We start from the raw sequence: 20,716 nt of genomic DNA on the forward strand, positions 1-20,716 counted from the left end.
CGTCGCCCCAATAGAACCGGGGCCCTTTCTTCTTGAGACGTTCGATTGGGGCCGATATGGCAGCGTACCCCGGGATGTACCGTCTAAAGTAACTAGGCAAATCCAGGAACGCTCGGACCGTATGCAAGTCGTGAGTTATTGGTACGTTCATCTCCGACTTGACTTTCTCTGGGTTGGGCAAGATGCCAGAAGGGGTGACGATGCGTATCAAGAGCACTACCTGGTCACGAGCCCACTTACACGTTTTCATCTTGAGTTTGAAGCCAGCAGCTCTGAAACGCTCCAAGACTTGCTTTAGCCGTGCCAGGTGAGTAGGAAAATCTTCGCTGGAGGCCACGCAGTCGTCGAGGTATACTGGACAAGTCCTCCGCTTGAGGTCGACAAGTACAGTCGTTAACGCAGGGACTGCATTACATAGCCCAAAGGGCATCACGAGGCACTCGAAGAGGCCATATTTGCAAGTGAAGGCTGTCTTCTCCATACTCTCCGCGGCCATCGCGACGTTCCAGTAGCCGGACGCAATGTCCATCGTAGAGAACAGTTTAGCATTTTCAAGCACATCAAGAATTCATCAATGAGCGGCATTGGGTAGCAGTCTTTGATAGTGACGGCGTTCAGCCTTCGATAGTCGATGCAGAACGATATCCCTCCATCAGGCTTGCGGGACATAAGTGGGACTCGCCCAAGGGCGAGACGAGGGTCGTATGAGTTCTTGGCTTACGTACGCTTGTATTGCCGACTCCATGACGTCTCCTTCCGCACTGGACACCCGGTAAGGGGATTATTTTGTGGGCTGATGGTCACCAGTATCGATCGAGAACACAAGTAGGCTAGTACGTCCGGGGTGCATTGAGGTCTCGACGAAAATGTCCCTGAACGGTTGGAGGACTCCTTCAGCAGCCCCTTTTGTTCGCTCCCCCGCTTGGACTCTTCCAAGTCAACCTTTAGCTCCTCCTTGAGCACTCGATCGAGTTCAGGTTCGGACTCCTTCGCATCTTCGGCAGTAGTACTAGCAGCACTAATGACTGAGTGTACCCCTTGGTCTTGTGCTTCTCGGTCAATTGACTGAGCCTCGCCCAACTTGGAAGCCCCGCGTTCAACGCTCATTGTAGTCCCCGATTGAGACGCGGTTTCGGGGATCCCCGTAATACCCGCCAACCGGGTACCTCTCTTGATGACAGCGTCCTCTAAAGAGGGATTGCACACTCATACGATCCCGTGGTCGTTATGCACCGTGTACATTGTTGTAGCGACTTTAACCGAGTCATCCAGCACCACAAGGCCTTCTACTAGAACGGTTGTCCCGTCATCCATTTGACCCTGAACATCAGTTACCACGAGAGCTTGTCCTTTAGGGTGGATCATGATTGTAGACGAGATTTGCGACAAGTAAGATTCCTCCACTCGAGGAGATCCGAGAGGGACCACCTCACCCGTGTTTTCCAGCGTAACAGTGTTCTCATCTAAGTCTACCACGGCTCTGAAGTCTTTGAGTGCGTTGGTGTCTAGGGTGGCGTCGACTTGCAGCTTATGTAGGACGGCAAACGGTACTATCCTCTCGACGGATCCCAAAAGCACGGGCAAGTAGATAATTCCTTTGATAACGAGCGTAGATCGGGATACCCCGCTCAATCTACCAGCGTAAGGTAGAAGCGGGGAGTTAGCTAGGCCGAGGCGCTTCAGGACACGCTGGTGCACTAGGCACGCTAAGGCCCTTAGAGTCAATGAGGAGTTCCGCCGGAAGGTTCGCGATAACCCCCCAGGACAGAGCTTGCTCACCTTCCACTGAGCAGATCACACGCTTGCCGACGGTGACGAGTTCGCCTTCATCTTCAGCCGACCGATTCCATGCAGCACTCGGTACTTCAACCAGGCCCGGCTTGTGGCTTGGCCCGGGGGCATTCGTAACGACGTTTAAATAGCCGTACAACCCGTTATCCATTTATCGGGAGGAACAGCTCGAACCGAGGGCTTCAGTACGGTAATTATACAGAGAAGAACAGTCGAAACGGACTTGGTTTCGATTAGGAGAGTCAGGGCCCTTCCAACAACTGAGTCGGCAAGGCTAACTCCTCTCTATAATCTTTAAGCGTAGTTGCTCAGCGCTCTTCTCGTAGAGGTCGGCGATCTTCTTAGTCGGAAACTATCTCAACCTCGTGTCGGAGGGAGCAACGAGACACTCGAGTGGTTCATCGGTCCTGGTTAGGAAGTCCGGATGCTAGGGGGGGGGGGGGCGGAGAGTTGTCCTTCGACTCTTCGCTTCGCGATCCTTCGCCACCACATCCTTCACACCGGTCGCTTCTGCCAGGAACTTCGGCTTAAACGAGAAGTTCACAGCTCGCCACACTACGGCACGCCAAGATTCTGGTACGATTGCTCGAGAATCAAGCAAACCGTACGCGGCCCGACTGAGGTTGGAGGGTCTTTCAGGTGAGCCTTCCGGAGCAAGAGCAATGTTGATCTCCACAACTGAGGGGTCCACGGGTCACCCTTCCCCTGGCTGAGGAGGCATTCGGGAGGTGCACCACCTTCTTTGGCACATCCTGCCACGAGAACCTCCTTGTCGAAGTTCCGCCTCCTTCGTCTCTGTAATCCGAGTCGCCCGACCTGACCGAGTCGATCAGGGGCTGCAATTCCTCTTTCAAGTTAGGTTGGCGCGCTTTGCTCCACTGGACGAGGCCAGCGTCTTTTGGTACCACTCCAGCCCGTACTTCGGAGTCCACGGGAAGAGTCTTATGTCCTCGCTAGTTTCTCTTCCGGGATGTCGAGTAGAACATTCAAGTCGGCAAGAGATAACCCTTTCGACTGCTCCGCGTTTTCGGTCAGCCTGCGCTTTATTTCTACCTCATCACGAGGGAACAGTCGATCTTCGCGTTCCTTGTCATACTTTTCCTTCTCTTCGACCAGCCCGGATTGGCTTCCGCCTTCCAAAGCGTCCAGTACTTTCTCGGAGAACACTCTCGCGAATGAAGGTTCCTTCTTGTGTTCATCCATTACGGAACTAGGAAGGAAAACGTCCTCAGAGATCCCTTCGGCGGAGTCGTTCCTTTCGCGAAGGGTCACGTCTTCCATCCTCTCTCTTGGTTCCACTCTCGAGACTGGGACACTTGCTTCCGTAGCTCCACAACCATCCCGGGGCGGAGTTTCGAGCACCTCTGTCACGTCTAGGGGTAACTCATTTTGTAGCGGGTGGTCTTCGGACTCACCATTCTTCTCATCAAGCTCTAGTACACTTGAAACAACCCTCTCGTGGTCGATTGGCTGGGTCGGGTAATCTCGTTCCGGCGAGGACTTCCGGTTGCTACGTCATGTCCAACACAAGGTTCTACTGCACCACCAACTACCCCGGTTGCTACGTCATGTCCGACACAAGGTTCTACGACATCACCTTCAACCAAAGGGCCACCTACACCGCCAACTACAACTTCAATTACGATAACGACCCCAGGCATGACGTCGCCACCAACGGATTCTACTTCTACATCAGTCACAAACGCTCCGACTACGGCTCCACCAACTACGTCGCCGCCGACTGAAACTATAACAGGCAATGCGATGACGAACTTATTTTCATTACCGTAGTTGATAGCTCGTTTTGACAGTATGTAGACTGCAATAATGTAATTTGCTAAAGGAAATGGCGTCTCCTGATATTCGCGTTCGCAGAATCAGACGCTTCAAGAGCCCGTCACGTTTTGTGCCATGAAAGTAATATCGCGGACTGTGTCATGCGTAAACGCGATTCGTCTCTTCGTGATGGTATTACCGGCCGTGGAGAGCGCTCGCTCTGACGGGACTGTGGACGCAACACAACTCAGTCATTTTCGCGCAAGTGGCGCAAGAATGGGAAAGTCCAAGTGATTAGTTTCCACCAAGCAAGCGGAGACGGCGGATGCTGATTGTTCTTGTCCAGCCCTGCGTCACTTGAACTGTGCATGTACCTCTCGAGCTCCTGGCGGCAAGATCTCTTCAAGACTTCGGCGCTCATCTCCGGCACCTCACCGTTCATCCTGGGTTTGTACACAAGCTCTCGCATTTCGTGACGAACCGTCTCCTTCGGATCGATTATTATCTTCTCGGGACTTTGAAAAGGTGGCGCTTGGGGTTGGCATGGGGTACCAATGGATGACCGCTATACGTTTAGCATCTCGGCTAGCAGACGCGCTTTAGCTTTGTCTCGCGGATATGTCAAGTAAATAATTGAGTTTGCTGTATAAGGGTTTTGTAACAAATCCAAAGGATCTCGTCCTCGGTGGTGTAGTCAAACCGTTGTTCCATCAATGTGAGAAAGCCCCTTCGCACTGACTACATCTTCATCTGCGTTTAATACGCATACGATTCCGTCTGCACCGTTTTGATGAGGTCGTCGAACGTTCTGTCATTCTGAAGAACCCTTTTCAGGGATGAGATGACAAAATACAGCGACACAAACGTAGGATACGACTCAGCACCAAGTTGATCAGAAGCAACACTGAACGGAGCGAGAAGAACGACGAGGTATTGAACCGTGAGCCACTCGTCTGATATTGGAAGTTTCCTTTTCTTTGTAGATCGGTCGTCAAATTCCTTCTTCCCAGCGGGAGTTTCCAGATAAGTGAAAAACTTCTGCAGAGCCCCACGTAGTTCAATAAACCACTGGAGCATTGTAAGCGTACTATTCCTCCTGGTTGGGCAGTCATTCATAGCTACAAGCGGATTCTTTTTATTGGACTGTAGCTTTACCAGCCGATTCGATCCCTTTTGAGAGTGATGAAAGTATGTCGATATCCGGGCACGCGCACTCTTATATTCATTATGCTTCTTCTACCTTTGGTACGGTATTGAAGGACAATCTCGCGCACAGACTCCATGACATTTGAACCCATCTCGATCAAAGAAGTGGTTTTGACTGTACTGACACATATAGCCACGAAATGGCAAAGGTCATCGATATCAGCATTATTAATCCACTCAAATGGTTCACTCTTAGAGTCAATATCTGGAGCATTATCAGGTCGCTCCAGCTTCTCTAATTGATTGTCCATCCACCATGATCGCGACAGCCTTACACCTAAAGCCACCCCGCCACTTTAATCGACAAAAGCTGGTACACCGTCGGTACTCCCAAGTAGCCGAGACTGATCACCACCTTGTCCAGTTGTTTCAATTTTGGAGTCAGGCCCAGCATTGAAATCAGCAGCGATACTGTTTCGCTCTTTACGTTTTATCAAAAGAACCCCACGAACGACCAGATGTAATGAGTGAGCTAAACAGGACATGTGTCGTAGCCCTAGCATAACACACGCCTTAAATCATGTTCGTCGCTCCATCGCGTAAGAAAATCACGCATCACTTCGGATCCAGCCGCCACCACGAGAAGCAACGAACCAAAACATCAGCAATGGCGTCGCCGTCGTGTTCTCCTGAAATTTCGGTCACTTCAAGAGTCCAGGAATGCATGACAAAGCGGGCGTCGACGTAATGAGCCGTAAGCCTGATGAAGCTCTCGCGTTTCATGGAGGTCCAAATGTCCGATGAAAGAAAAACAAATAGCATTTCTTGTCATCCGCCAGACGGAGACGAAGCGATTAGCGATATTGGCTGGCCTTTGAGTGAACGCATTCAGAAACGGTTTGACGAGAAGGGAGCGATAGCTGAGTCTTCACATTATTTGCAAACCGTATGGCCTCTATCAGCCCCTGACCCTCAACGAAGTTCATTGGTCGTAGAGAAGTACCAACCCATTGCGCTACGATAGCATTGAAGACGCTCTGCTCAGACGCACCAGACTCCCCGAAAACGTTGGTCAGCTTTCGAGATGCTTCTTTTTCCTTTTGAACTTGATCATTATCTTGGAAAACACGTAATTCGTCGGGATGAATGTTTTTCATGTGCGGGGCGACAATACGCTTTCCCTTTTGGATCGGCCGTTTCATACTACAGAGTAGACAATAGAAACATTCAGCATGATCACGCGTTAGCTGGTCTCTTGGGACACTACCATACGCATCGTGAGCGACTCAAGCAATAAACTACCAAAGCGCAATTACTCGCTGCGGTCGTTTTGGAACGACAAGCGTCCTTCCTACAGGACATGATCGCATATTGGCAGTGTCGTATGTCTGGCAGCTCGTTGTAGGTCGCGTAGACTCTACTTGGATAGACCTGGCCGCCACAGAAGAGGGTGAACTGAGCCTGTGTATTGATCTCACGGAGGTTGATCTTGGCCGTAGAGGAGCTGATGCTCGATTTTTCAGTGTTGATTGTGCTCTCTGTCGACTCGGTGGCTGCGAAATCGTTCTTTGCCTTGGCGGAGTAGACTCGAAGAAGCTGCTATCGCCATCGAGCTCGCTGTCCATTGTGTCAGTGCTCAGCGTACCAGCAGGGTTCACGGCAGCTTGGATAGTGAAGCACCTCCAGTGGAGGCTCCAGGCAGGCTCTCCACTGTTTGTGCTTCAAGCTGCCAGCTTCAATGAGATAATAAGGCATTATGCGCTCATTGGTTCGCCAAATGCATTTTTAACCAATCGGTGTATGCTACGGAGCGGATGTCGGCGGGATGTCGGCACGACGTCGACGGACACCGAGCAGACGTCGGTAGTCGAGTGTCCGAAAAGACGTCCGTGTCTGTCGACGTCGACAGCTTAACTTGATGCAGTCAAAGCGACTGAGGAAGGATTGGATGATACAACATGTCCCGTACCCGGGAATGCAGGGGTTGTTCCAGCAGCGTGCACCAGATGCGAAGAAGGTAAAGTCCGTGTTAAAGCACACAGGGTCCTACTGTATCAAGTGGGAACTGTTCAAGCGCCGACTGCGAGGTACGGTTGGTGCAGAGAGAATTGTGAAGACCTTGAGGAGGGAGTTTGCACTTGCCTCGCCAGCTTCAAGGATGGATGACACGAACTATATACTGTCTTGAGTATCGAGTCAACCGGGTGTCACGTTGGGTTGGAAGTCATGCCCAGGAGTACAGGTGAGCGTAGGAGAAGGGGTGTCATCCTCATGAGCGCGATCGACCCTTTCCCCGTTTTAGCCCGGCGCATTAGTTTCTCAGTCGTATATTTCCCACCTACTACAAAGAACAAGGAACCAAGTTTACTTTTCACTGATTACCGCTCGTTACCGTTCTACAACTACAACCCGCTCCTCGCTCGCCCCACGCAAGGCCCCGCTCTACAAACAGCCGCGGACTGCCCGACCCTGACCAGTAGCGCGGCCGGAGGCGCCGCGCGAAGGGGAGGTGTGCGACAAACAGCGCCTGATGGTACAGCTTAACGCTGCTTGAAAACGCTGGCTTCGCTGACAAATATCTAACGATTTATCTTTGATCGAGTGGGACGTGTCGGCGAACCAAGATGTGATCATGGTCCATTACAGCTAACTCAAGCAATAATTGGCTAATAGGTGTTATGAAGCTCCGACAGTGGTCTCCTACTCATGACTAATGATCCGTCAACAATAAATTGTAAGCGTCACGGCCGACTAAGACGATGGAAGTAAGCCCTACGTTTCTTCAGTATCCCCCTCAGAAGGTTGACAATCATGTCAATTTCCATATACCGTTTGGTCCGACTTCAACAGCGGCCCTGCGTTTCCAACCACTATAAAAGTGGCGGATGTTGGAACGCTATGTGTATTCTTCGCAGTGCCGTTTGAGACAAGGGTAAAGGTACCCCCAACACTTACCACCGACCCGATCAGTCAAAAATGAAATGGTCCTGAAACCGGGTGCGAAGCCCAGTATTGGACATTTTCGTGGCCGATCTAATAAAACAAAGCAAAACTGAATCGAATTATCGGATTCGCCGTGGGTGGCCAACATTTTCGGCGTGTCTAAGAGATATTCAGCCACCTGGAAGCTCCCATCACACTTGAGTGGCTACACTCGAGCAACACCCACATGCTGATTCGGTGGGTTATCGATTACCGGCATGTGAGCGCCGCCGTCAAGGTGGCTAAGATACCTCTACCGCATATCGAGCGGCTTTCGATCGTATGGTGGGTGCAATGGTGTTTACTATTCTTGACCTTGCCATCAGCTACCATCATACTTCGCTGGTCTGGAAAAGAATAAACAGTTCGGTTTTCTTTAAAAAAACATGGCATGGGTGATTGGTCAATGTACATGCTGAGATGGGTAAGATTGAGTTCAAATGAGGATTTGTAAGCACACGGATTGAGAGTTATTAGCACGAAAATGGACTAAACTGCTTTTAGTGATATACCACTAGATTAAGCTCCGTTTTCTTTTTCTAGTATATTTTAAAATTTAATTCTGATTATTTTTGACGTCAAAGCGAAACAAAACTCCACCCCTCCATAAAGTGATTGTTAAAATGGTCACGTATTGGCAAAATTGGCGGGAAATTTGTTAAAAAAAATCGTGCTGACGCTACCTAAGTAGAGCGTTAAGCTAGCTCAACCACGCTTCCGTTGGAGTTGTACGGTCGAAGTTATCGCCGATTTAAAGAACTGCTAACTCTTTTTCGGACCAGACAAGTATTCACCTGGTCCCTACATCGAAGTAGTACATTCCGTTCAGGACAAACCACGATATCTATCCCTGGAGCGGAGCACCGATTGATCTGAACGGCATGCCCGGTACATGGACCCGTCTGATACGCAAGGTGTTAAGCCACTTACCGTTTGTCGCTGTAAATCTGGATTTCATCTGTGTCTTCTCGCGTTGCATGACCGATCATGTCAAACACTTACGCAAGGCTTGCAAATTGCTTTGTGCGAACAAGCTGTAAGCACTTCCGGACAAGTGTGATCTCGACTAACGCTCAGTTGACTTTCTGGGTCATATGATTTTGTTGCTGCATTGGCGAAACCGGGTTATGTTAATGTGCTTCAACGTTTATTAGGTCTCGGTGGCGGCTATCGTTGGTTTATTCATCAATTCGCGACGCTAATTCTCCCGCTCCGCTCTCTGCACAAGAAGGATGTGGCTTGGATATGGGATGAGCGCAGGGGCAGGCATTCCAATGCCATAAAAGCTCAAGTTGCAGCATGCACTGGTGCTTTGACAACCGGATTTGACTAACCGCTCATCGTCACGACGGATACCAGACATGCGTGCGTCGGTGGCGCGCTCTCGCAGTTGCACGCTGACAACGGCATACCTGTGGGTTTCTTCAACAAAACGCTAGGGCCTATGGAATCCATGATGTATTGAGCTGATCCGGCCACAAGAAGGGGTTGTTTGCAATCAAGCAAGCGCTCACACGTTGGCGCTACTACCTCAATGGTGTCACGTTTGCCGTACACACGGACAGCTTGGGGTGCGAACGGTTGTAGAGCCCACATCAGCAACGTTTTCTTTATGAACGGCATGCCTTTCGTCTTTGACATGCGATGATATTCGACGCTTAGTCTCGCAACGTACAATTAAAGCAGAGAAGCTTCGAAGCATTTAGGTACGTGACCAAGATGTGGTACCCGCCGTAGAACAACCACCCGCAGAGCCAATTGAGTCGGGTGTCGCTCCGTTGCATCTGAGATTATATGCAGCTTCAATCAAGGAAAGAACGATGATCAGTTCACTCCAATTGGATACTCAAACAAAGAAAGCTTTTTAGAAGGCTCGCCGCTCAGACCCAGTCTTAAAGCAGATGTGGGAGGTCGGATCTGGATACATCGTACGTAATCATTTGCGGTTGGCTCGATGTGATTCATAACGCGCAATGTCGGGGTCTTCTCTTGTCGGGGTCGTGTATCTTGTAAAAGCCGACGTAGGAACTTAGACGCAATAGATGAGTAAAATGTACTTGTTTCCTTTTTCTATTTTTTTAGCACTTCTCGTAAAAGAAGGAAATTCACGACTGAGAGCTCCCTTACCAGCCCTCTAACTTACCAAAGTACCTCCTACCGGCACCAGAACCTTTAGTCGTAGTTTGTAAACGGAGTCAGCGTACCGCTGTCTGAGCTCCTTCGCTCCATTTTAGACTAGGGACGAGATAGTTGGCGACAGAGAACGGGACTGATCGGGTCCGACACTCTTCTTACACCGCTCGCCGTAGGCAGTCGTTCAGAATAGCGAGTCCTTCCTCTAGCCGAAGACCGTGACATTTCTCCTTGCCTGCCGCTCGGAGACCTCGCCGAGCCTCATCCTCCCCAGCAGGTCCGATCGCCGGTGCGACAGACAGATCTGGAACGATCGACGTCGTTCCAATAGGAGTCGAATCCGAATTTTCCTGCGCCGTCGACGCTTTACCGTTAGGACCTGCACCCAAATGGTCGAGGCTAGCTCTCTCGCTCTCCTTTCCCGTAGCTCCTTTCGCCTTTCGAGCTGAGCCCAACCTCTTTGGGCGGTCTCAATACCTGAACCGTCGGCTTCCTTCGTTCACGACGCCGAGTAGTACCTCGTCGCTTGGCTATAACAGCCCAGTGTCAGGACGAACCCGTTACCGTATAGACACGCGACCGAGAACTCCATAATCACGCTCACCACAAGGGTGACTAACGCGACGCCCATCCACCCACATAGTACGCCTTCCACGCCTTCATAAACCACTCTTGGGAGATAGAATACGAGCGACATCAACAGTTGTCCATGGCACAGATCACCATAGCTTCTGCTTCAATCTCGGGGTAGGCGACACCGCCACCTCTCTATTTAACCACGTCTCCCATACTTCCATCATTTCAGACTGACGCTAAGCCAGTTAGGAAAGGTCTTCCAGGCGTCGTCTGTTGGCATTCCCTTCCCAAGTGGCGTCTGTGTCACCCAAGTCGTTTCCTTTCAGGTCGTTCCATTTTTGCACCCAGTCGCGAGCACCTTCTCCCTAACGTCCGTCAGCCACCAACCGAGCCAATGCGACGAACCCGTCAGTTTCCAACTATCTCCTCGTAGGACACCTCCCAGCTACAACATCTCTTCTGTCAGCATGTCCAAGCGCCTCACAGTCGCGGAGCGCCGGCGTTTCAAGAGATTCATCGACGCGGCACTGGAGTACGACGAACATGGAACACCAGGAGACGACGCTAAGACTATCAAGCGGGAGTTCTGGGTCGCTTTGAAATCGCACCTGGGCGGCAACGGCCTCTCTACTGGTCTGGAACATATGGAGCAGTTAGTCGACGATCTACTAGAAGGTCGGTCCTCCGTCGCACTGCGCGGTCCCGTGGTCGCGATGCCGTCTTAGTCAGGAGTCCTGTCCGTGCCGTCCGCACCTGCTAAGTCTTCCACCTCTCCCTCCACTTCGACTGCGAAGAAGCCTGTTCGCGGTAAGCGGAAAACTCGCAGTGGGCCACCCCCAATCAAGACGTCCAAAACGCTGCGGAGTAGTGACAAGGCCGACAAGTCGACGTCTCCTCTCGTTCCTTCTGCAGAGTTCCAGGCGTTAGTCGGCTTGAACCTCAACGCTCCCGGCTCCGTGAAGGCCGCCGTTTATTCCATCCTGGCAAAGGCGGAGGCGGTCGGAAAGAAGCCCTGGTGCATCGCTTACCCTTGGACAGGGCGTCCGCAATGGTACAACCCGCTCCGTTTCCGCGCGATATATCGAGCTCATTGGCGTTTCTGGATGTCTCACCGTCGACGGTTCTGGGAATGGGCCCTTTACGCGCCTCTGGCGTCGGAGACGGCGCAGAATAATCGTCGCATGGCCAAGATGCGTGCCGTACAAGCTCGCGTAGCCTTCATCAGTTTGTTCATCGAAACCTGGGGCTTCTACGGGTTCCTCACGCTCCTAGACAAATGCCCGTTGATGCTCTGGATGGAAGGCCAGCCTAGACGTGATAACAAGTAGTGTTTGCACTACGACGGACCCCTCGCGGACACGTTGACTTCGCTCGAAGACAAGAATCCGGAACGATACCAGGCCACGATCGACAACTCTCTGGAGCCCGTGCAGATTGACGCGTATGGATTCCGAGCATCCGCATTCTGTTAGGGACGAAAGAGGCTTTGGTCCCTATGGTCAAGCCGGCCAATATACTCTCCATGGTGGCTTTGGCTCGCGTTCGGCTTGATCTTCAGTCTTTGGCGACGCCTCGTGACACATGGGTGGGGTCCACAAGTGACGAGCCTTGGAAGACCCTCATCAACAACGCTCTGGTAGACAAACCCAGCTGACAGTCGCAACCGAGTTGGAGAGCGGTTCGTATCAGCTCCTCAAAGTTAGGGGACCGACTAAGACGGAGCGCAGACGCGCCGAATGGTCGGATCTCGAAGAGGAGGACGAAGACGAGACCAAAGCTGCTGCTCCAATTGCTACTGGCGTGACCTCCACCACCGCTGATTCTCAGAGTGCCGATGACGACGCTGACGACGGAGAGGACGACGACAAAGAATCCGGGAACGACGACGAAGACGACGACAAGGACGAGTACAAACCGGAGGACGACGGCGAAGAAGAAGATGATGAGAATAAGGCTGAGGACGACAACGGGGGAGACGATGAGAAAGTCGTTCCCAAGAAGGATTTAACCGACAAGGGGAAGGCCACTAAGAAGCAGCCTCCTCTTTCGGAGTCGTTTTGAGTTCTCGTTCCTTTTCCTTCTTCCTCGTCTCGAATATGCTCCTGAAATCTTCACTTATAAGTCTTTGATCGCTCCGCGATGTCCAGTCCGTTGCCTTCGTTCCTCGTGCCAATGTATCCTCGCTCCAACTTTGTCAATCCCGAGCATAACCGCTCCGACTAAGGGTCTTGCTCCCCTTTGATGCCTTATGTCACGCTCCTAGTGTCAATTTGCGTAGCGTTCCAATATGTAAATGCAATAATGCAGTTCAGTGGCTTGAGACTCACTCGTTCCCAAACACCAATAAGAGTGAAGCGGTCACGCTTCATTCGTTCCCACTAGTCAGAGGACCAGTTAGAATAACACTTCCGTGTCGTCCACATCAGCGTTGGCCTCAACCAACCTGACGCTTCGACAAATTTCCGGTAGACCCTTCTTCTTGCGGTCGGCTTCCCCAAATACGCTTATTAAGGTTCCGAACTCGGGAGACAAAGCAGTCCGAGGCAACCAAAAGGTCTCGTATGTTGCCGTCAGTACTAGGTACTGCAGCTCGCCCTTATCCATTCTCTTAGCAGCGATGTCTACGACGGACGACGAAACACCGGTGAAAGCTGTCTCCTCACCTCCGATAGACACTCGTTCCACAAAACTCGACGGAGGCAGATCATCTTCTTGTAGTGGTCCAGCCTCCAATTACAATTCATTCTCTGTCACGTCCTCAATTGTCGAGTGATTTACTTGTCTCGTTCATGGTTGTCACATTCTCGCTGGTCGCGCTCTCACTTGCCACGTTCTCGGCTGTCCCTCTGGGCACTTCGTCAGCAAACGGTCGACTCCAGCGGCCACAGAAACGTTGCAACCGATTCACGTTCACAGCGACGACCCTGTCGGGATGTTTAGGAAATGCGATCTTGTAGGCGTTCTCAACGACTTGGCCGACAAAACGGTACTGACCGTGCCTAGAGAACGCCAACTTCTTCGTCTTCTTTTCGCCAAATTTTGCCCAGAAATACTGATAGACCCAGACGGGATCGCCTACCTCATACGCGACCTTAACTTGTTTATGCAATCGCTGCTCGTGACGATCTTGGGCCTTTAATAGCTGTCGTTCCACTAGACGCCTTGCGTCACGTAACGATAGGTACAACTTTCTTCGATACGCGGCAATCTCGTTGCCTTTCCAGTCTTTTCCGGTGTTAAGGAAAGCCAAGTCGATCGGCAGGACCGGGTCACGACCGTACATGCTGAAGAAGGGAGTGTCTCCCAGACCCTCATGGCAGGCAGTCCGGTAAGCCAATAAGTCCGAGGCATATAGATAATACAATCGGTCTGAGCTTCAGTCACGAACACCTTGAGCATTCCCAACAGCCTTCCATTGAATCGCTCTACCAACCCCTGGGTTCGGGGGTGGTAGGCGGCTCCAAACAACTTATTTGTCCCTAGCGTCTGGTATAACGATCGTGCCAAATCGGATGTGAAGTTCGTTCCTCGGTCACTAAGCAATCGTTCCGGAGCGCCACGCCGACAAATGACACCTTCAAGCATAGAGTCCACAAAGAAGATCGTGTCCAATGACGCAACCGCGAAAGCTTCGGATCATCTCGTAAAGTAATCTACAAACACCAAAATATACTTGTTTCCCCTTGGAGTGACCACCAATGGACCGACGGCGTCACCCACCAGCAACGAGAACGGTCCCGATAGCTCCTGGATCGGCATATTCTGTATTATACCGGCTCTCCAGGGTCTCCGACCTTTACCATAACTACTGATAAAACATTATTTCACGTATTCGACCACGTCCTTTCGCCACCCGTGCCAGTAGGCATGGTGTCTTACTTTGTCCAATGTCTCGTCTTCCCCAAATGAGCCGAGAATATGTCAACGTGACAATAATGCAGAGCCGTCTTGATAAACGGTAGGGGGACGACAGGAACTGTCACTGTTCGAGCAGGATCGGCACGAGCCCCTATGTGCACGAGGCGCATTAGGACCTCGTTCTTTATCAAGTGATGTGGGGACATCTTTAGCACCGTCATCCTTAGCTGAGGATCTAAGGCCAAAGCTCCGGCTTTTAGAAAGGCTCTCATGGCACGCATCCATGACACTCGCTCTTGTTCGTTCACGAACTTGTCATAGTCCAACCCGAACACGTCCATAGTGGAAGGTAGGGAAGGTGGGGCAACTGCTTGTAGTTCTTCTTCTTGTTCTTCCTGGGTGATCTCGCTGGCAGGGACCACCTCTCCGGCCTGCTCTTCGACTGGAACTGAACCGTCAGTCACGTTCGAGCCCTCGTTGACCTCCGAAGAGATCGTTTCAAGTCTGTCAGGAGGATCGTTCCTTTCTTCGCTCGAGAAACCATTCATCGTGATGGCCCCATTGTTCCTTTCTTAGCGCGATGATACAGTCTCGACATTCCATCGGCGTGCCCCATGGACGCTCCAGGCTTGTGATACACCATAAGCCTCGGCTGTGACAACTCCGCAGCCCATCGTGCCAACTTAGCATTCGACGTTCTTGTGTTGTCACCAACAATTCACGTAAGTGCTTGATGATACGTATACAGGTCAAATTCACCGTGGTCGAGATAGCACTTGAGCTTTCGTGTAGCCCAGACGATTTCCCAGCACTCAATTTCGGGGGTGCCACAGGTCTTGTTGATCCAATTTCTTTGAGATCCTACCAACCGCTTACTGGTGTAGGCAACCGCTCGGTCACGTTTGTCAACTTCTTGCATTAGACAAGCTCCTACAGCCAAATGAGACGAATCCACATAGAGCTTGAACCTCTTGCTAAAGTTGGGATCTATCAGCATAGGAGGTTTCACCAAACCCGTCGGAGCTGCCGGAACGCCGCTTCACAATCTTCGTTCCATTTGAAGTCAACCTCTTTCCGCTTCAGTCGTTCCAAAGGGGCGGCAATAGCAGCGAACCGGATAGATAGCGTCGGAAGTAGCTCAATCCAAGGAAAGCACGAACAGTGTGAAGGTCGTGAGGCCTTTCAATATCCATCACAGCCTTTGCTTTTTCGAGGCTCGGCAGTATGCCCGTAGACGTCACGATGTGTCCCAGGAACGCTACTTGGTTACGTCCCCAGTGGCACTTTTTTCATTTTTAGCTTAAATTCCGCCGCGCGGAATCGTTCCAACACTTGTCTTACTCGGACTAGGTGAGTAGGGAAATCGTCACTAAACACCACACAGTCGTCCAGATAGACGAGGCCCGTTCTCCATTTCAGGTCGATTAGAACATTCTCCATCAGTCGTGATAAGGCAGGAACGGTGTTGCATAACCCAAAAGGCATAACAAGCCATTCGTAAAGGCCAAATTTGCTCGTAAAAGCCGTCTTCTCCATACTGTTCGGTTCCATCGGGACGTTCCAGTATCCCGACGCAATGTCCATAGTGGAAAACAGCTTAGCGTCTCCAAGGACGTCCAAATGTCGTCGATTAACAGCATAGCGTAGCTACCCTTGACTGTGACCGCGTTGAGCTTTCGGTAATCAATGCAGAATCGAATCCCGCCGTCGGGTTTCCGAATCATTAGCACGGTGCTAGCCCAGGGGCTGTTCGAGGGCCTGATCAGGCTAAGCTCGAAATATTCTTGAATCTCAGCCTCCATTACGTCCTCTTCTGCTGTAGAGACCCGATAGGTAGTTTGCTTTATCGGCAAGCTCGTTCCCGTATCAATGCTGAACTTCAAGAGGTCCGTACGCCCCGGTTTCTAAGACGTCTCGACAAACAAATCCTTCAGTCCCCTTATTATCTCGGCAAATAGCCTCCTTTGCTCCGCTCCCAGCGACGTATTTTGGAAGTCCACATCAAAATCGTCGTCTTCTTCGTCCTGCATTGCGGCTGCTATCTCTGCGTTGGCGGGTTATCTTCGTCCCTTTGTTGCTGTCGGTAGCACTTATCACAACGCTTACCTCACTCGTCGTTCCACCTCGGGCTTTCATTCCAAAAGCAGATTTGGGAACGCGTCATAGCCGCTACGTACGCACCCGACGGAATTTCAACTTCTTCCGTGGACGCGTTACAGACCTCCACTAGGGCCGTCCCATCCATTACTGTGCACAGTGTTCTGGCCACTCGTAAGTTCTCATCCGTACCAGGGATGCCTTCTACCAGAACAGTGGAACGATCTTTCATCGTTCCACAAATCTTGGACTTGACCAGCGCGAAGTGACCAAGCTTCAACCGCACTGCTGAAGGCGTCATGACTGCATAAGTCTCCTCTACTCTCGCGATGCCCAACGGGATCACCTCTCCCGTCCGTTTCAGTGTCATCGTTCGGTCTACGAGATCCATGACTGCTCGGAACGAACGCAACGAGCCCGTTTTTAAAATAGCATCCACGAACTAATGGTCAACTACCACAAACGGAAGCGCCATATCGACAGTTCCAAGTGCTACTGGAAGCTCGACCATGCCACGCACGGGAATTTCATGTCCCGAAACACTGTCTAAGCTCCCAGTGTAGGGCGTGAGGGTTCGGACACTCGACCAAGTCGTTTCAGCACCCGCCGGTTCACGAGACTCGCCGTAGCTCCCGTGTCTGCCAATATTTCCGATGGGCAACAGTCAATGAAGCCACCGGTAACCGCTTTAAGCCCTCCTACACTACCAATGACGCGTTTTCCTTCCGCTACAGCTCCTGATCCATCCTGAGAAGCATCGGCCTCGCGCACGGCTGGCAATCCCGGCGACCTTCGCGGCCGCGGAGCCCTTCGCGCGTTGATTGCATAGATGTCGGATAGTTCATCGGCTATTTTCAGCCTCTCTTTTTCCGACGATTCGATTGGAAGTCCAAACGTCACCTTCTTCAACCGTTTTAGTGCAACGGCATCTGCGACGGGCTCGTCTGTTTTAGAAGCTTTTTGCTTGTCGCGCAATGTGTCTGGGATGGAAGAAGCCTCAGTCCGGAAATAGGAACGAGCCCAATTCACCGCTTGATTTTGGAACGATCGGGACGTCGTTCCACCTACTTTTTCTAGGTGTGCACGAAGGAACTCCTCGTCCAAAACGTTTCCCTCGGACTTGTCTCGCAGCGGGGAAATATTATCCCGCGTTCCGCTCTCTTCCTCTAGATCAGTCTCTCCCACCCGACATTCGTCCCTTTCCTGTTTGAGCATTTCATACACTCTTTTCCGGATTTCGGAACGCCATCTAAAAAGGTAACGGGACTCCTTCTTTTCTTCGTCTATTACAGTTGGAGACTCATCGAATCCAACGCAAACGTTCCGTTTGAATTCACTCTCAGCGGAGTCGTCCTTCGATGCACTGTTAACGTTTCCTTCTTCGGTAATGGAGCTGACGGGCAACACAGTCTCCGTCGCTCTAGTTTCGTCCTTAAAGTCCCGACTAGCACGTCTGGCCACTGCAGAGTTCTCTAATGACTTCTCGTACCAACCTAGCCAGTACCCCGGCTTCCTCAACTCTCCCGTAGAGAATTCCCTTGTCGGCCCCAGCACTTCCTCCGATATCCTCAGCTGCTCACTCAGTCCCGCAAGTGACGGCTTCGCCTGCCTGCTAGGTTCTGTTTCACTCGTGACCGAATTTTCTCGTCGTCCAACGGCAACAATCGTTCTTCCTGCTCCTTGTCGTACTCCTCGAGCTCACTCTTCACTATCGGATCGTCACCGCGTTCGAGCATATCCTCCTCCTTGTCGGTAAACAGACGATCAAATTCGTTTGATGAGTCCGTCGCCTTGGTACGTCCCGAATCCAGCCCTGCGTCGGGAGTCTCAACGTCCTCCCTAGGAACTTTTACTAATCCGATTACAACCGCAAACAGGTTGGTTCTGACGCTTACCACGTCTTCCGTCTAGGTCTCGAGTGTATGTTCATCTCGCGTAGACTCGTTGGACAGCTCGTCAACTTCCGTTCGTCTGTTGCATTCTTCCTGGGTCTTTAACGTATCCTCGGAACGCTCCGTTGTCCCTTGATCGACGTCCTGTGCCCAATTGGAACGACCCTTCGTTCCCTCTTCACCTTTCATTTTTATCGAGGAGCTTTCCGTTGCTCCTTTCTCTCGTTCCATCTCTATTTCCGGTCACTCCGTAGAGACTTTCCCTTCCCCTTCATGCCTTAAGCCAGTCCTTCCGTTAGACTTCTCGTTTCAATTACAACATCCACATTTTCAGTCGTCACGCTTGCAACGGGAACGTTCCGAGCGCTTACTCTAGCATTTTTCACACCAACCTCGAGAGCCTTCTCAGGTCCACTAAATCCCCGTAACCGTGAACCTTCATCTCCCTTTGTGTCGCCAACCTGGCAAGAGGAAAGAGCAACACTTATTTCCCCTTCCTCTTGCCCCCTTCATTTCCGGGACATTCCTGTTGGTGTAGTCGAACCTTGAGCAGTAATCGCCTCAGTTGCTACGGCGTTCCTCAAGAGACTACGTAGTATCTCGATCTCAGGACAGCTGGTCATGCCATGACCCGGTTGACGACAAAAGAAACACTCCGTGCTCCGGCGATCTCCAAATCGATTTCCACCCGTTCGACTAGGCAAGTTACTCTCCATGGAGTAGTGACCAAATCGGTGACAACGATTAAACAATCCTCTCGCACGAGGACACGTCTCTCGACTACACCCCTTTCGTTCGCAGCGACCGCACACTACTTCTCCTTCTGCGGTGCGAGTGTCGGGACCCATACGAATTTTGAGAGGCCCCCGTTCAGCACTCACACCACCGTTAGGATTAGAAGGACTAGTCGGTTTCTGATCGTTCAGAGTCACTCGTTCTAGAATGTTTTTGTGAGTTCCGATTTAGCTGTTGCAGCTCTTGAAGTACTTGTAGCTCTGTCGAGGGCACGTTCTTCGTACTCTGGGGATTCATTCCCTCCTCGGGAAATTCATCGTTCTCTTCGATAGGCAGGTAAAGATTCTTGAACAACATTATGCGACAGGCTTGCTCAATAGACCCAATCACGTTACCGTTCAGCACCGCTCGCATCTGCTTGTTTCCTATTCCCTCAAGGAAGAACTCGTACCTCATGCGGGGTTCGGGCAAGTTCAGCGCGTCGCATATCGTCTCGAGTCGATCACCCCACTCCTCGGCAGACTCTCCTCATTTTCTTGCTGCCGTCTTAAGGCACGTCCACGTTTGTGCCGGAGTCAGACAGACGAACCGGTTGTGAAATCTGGAACGAAGCGACTCAAAGTTATGGATCCTCGAGTTGTACCACCATCTTGTCCCTTTTTACCCTTCAGACACTGTTCAAAAGCCGTTAAGCGCAATTGGTCGTCCATTCCCATCGTGCACTTCTCGAGCGAACGCCAAAACGCCGCAGATCGTTCACTCGAGGCCGTGTCCGAATAAAACGGAGCGATCACTTTGACCGCGTTCCTCAGCTCGTTTGGAATCTTTACCATAGAAGCATGCCCTCCGACATAGTCATGAGGCTCACGTCCCGCATATGAGGCCACGGGAGTATTCGGGCGAGGCGTTGCATATATAGGGTGGCGTTCTCGGTCAAATCCCGTGTTTCCACCGAGTCGCGGTTCTTCCTCGTGATCTTGGAACGATCTCCCGTTGGTCGGCTTCGTTCCCCCATTCGGCGTTTCTTCCGCTCACATTCCAGCGGGCATTGAGGGCGTAGTCATAGGCGTAAACGGGTAAGTAGGAGGCATCTCAATCGGGTTCCAACCCGGCGGTAACATTGGACCAAACGGATTCGAGGACGAGTACCGTCTTGGCGTGCCATACGCTCCACTTCCGTCGTACGTTCGGGGTGCTTGGACAGATACGTTCTCATACGAATGGGTAGGAGACGTTAGTCCACCGGTTCGAGTTACAGAGGTTGACCGATACATGATGTCTCCGTTCCCGGGACTACGGGTTTCACTCCTCGGGGACTCTAACAGTCGATCCAACTCGTTCGTCGAGTATCGAGGCGAGGCCTCCGCCGTTCTCGACCCTCGGTCCTTCGACGGGGAGTGTTGAACCCCTACGGATCCACTTGACATTGCAATATGTTGCATCGCCTGGCCGTCGTGGTAGCCGATAAAGGCTTGAAGAGCCGGGTCCACCGTCGCCGTCCCTTCACTGGTAAGCGACGTTCCGTCCCTGGCAGGGGTCGCTCCACTATTCGCTGGCATCATTCTTCAGTTCACAGGCGTCGTTCTTTGACTAGCGGGCTTCGCTCCACGGCGTACAATCGTGGTAGGAGCTTGCAACGTCGCACTTGACGCTCTGTGGCGTTCCACTCCGCTCGGAGGCTCAGCTTGAAAGTCGGTCGTACTTCCAAAGTGCGACCAAGGCGCAGGGGC

This window comes from Phytophthora infestans, genomic scaffold (genome assembly GCF_000142945.1).
Source record: "Phytophthora infestans T30-4 supercont1.40 genomic scaffold, whole genome shotgun sequence".
NCBI lineage: Eukaryota > Oomycota > Peronosporomycetes > Peronosporales > Peronosporaceae > Phytophthora > Phytophthora infestans.